Genomic DNA, 927 nt, shown 5'->3' with positions numbered 1-927 from the left:
GGTCTCTGCTGTCAGTCAGTGCTGCTGTCTCCCATGGGTCTCTGCTGTCAGTCAGTGCTGCTGTCTCCCGTGGGCCTCTGGTCCCTACCACATTTGCTATTTCTGATTTAAAAAAAATTTCTAGACAGAGTGATGTAGTTCTTCAAATGATGATGATGATGCTTAAATTCTTGTAAGACCAAAGTGACATATTACATCTAAATTGACTGAAGCTTTCTTCCAGGGGCTTTTTGGGAGGAGAAGGCTCTGTTAATTTAGGTAGAGGACTCACTGCCAGTGTGTGTTACTGCATCAGGAGCATATGCTCACTTTAGCTGGATAGTTAAGAATGTATTGCTAAAAAGCACAATATTGTTGATAGTTGTACTGATTTCCTTTTGATAAATGATAGTGTGTAATTTTCTGCCCATCTGAATTTGGAAGCATCATAGCTTATAAAAAGGTAAATTGAGTACTCTTGATCTGTCCAAAATAGATGAATTTGCTATTACTTGACATTGTACATTTCTGATGGTTTTTGTGTGAGCATTCTAGTTTAGTAGAATTGTGGAAATTGTGTTTCAGGTACAGATTTCAAGAGCCTATTTATGGAGAAAACGGAATTCACAATACAAAAGTCTTTTTGGATATATAACTTTTTTTTTTTTTTAAAGAAATAGATTTAAAAGCTGGCTCACTCCTTTAATCCTAGTACTTGGAAGGCAGAGGCAGGTGAATCTCAGAGTGTGAGGTCAGCCTGATCAACAGAGTGAGTTCCAGGACAGCCAGGGGTACACAGAGAAACTCTGTCTGGAAAAAAGGAAAAGAAAACAGGAAGGCAAAGGAAGAAAGGAAGACACACACACACACACACACACACACACACACACAGAGAGAGAGAGAGAGAGAGAGAGAGAGAGAGAGAGAGAGAGAGAGAGAGAGAGAGAG

The 927-nt window shown here is 39.6% G+C and overlaps 1 protein-coding gene across 1 annotated transcript in view; it reads left to right on the top strand.

The window, feature by feature from the left end:
* Positions 1 to 927, top strand: part of Smchd1 (structural maintenance of chromosomes flexible hinge domain containing 1) — a 90,891-nt gene that overhangs the window by 3,659 nt on the left and 86,305 nt on the right. The gene's annotated exons all lie outside the window — the stretch shown is intronic.

This window comes from Mus caroli, chromosome 17 (assembly GCF_900094665.2).
Source record: "Mus caroli chromosome 17, CAROLI_EIJ_v1.1, whole genome shotgun sequence".
Lineage (NCBI taxonomy): Eukaryota > Metazoa > Chordata > Mammalia > Rodentia > Muridae > Mus > Mus caroli.
This window is presented reverse-complemented; position numbering and strand designations above follow the sequence as displayed.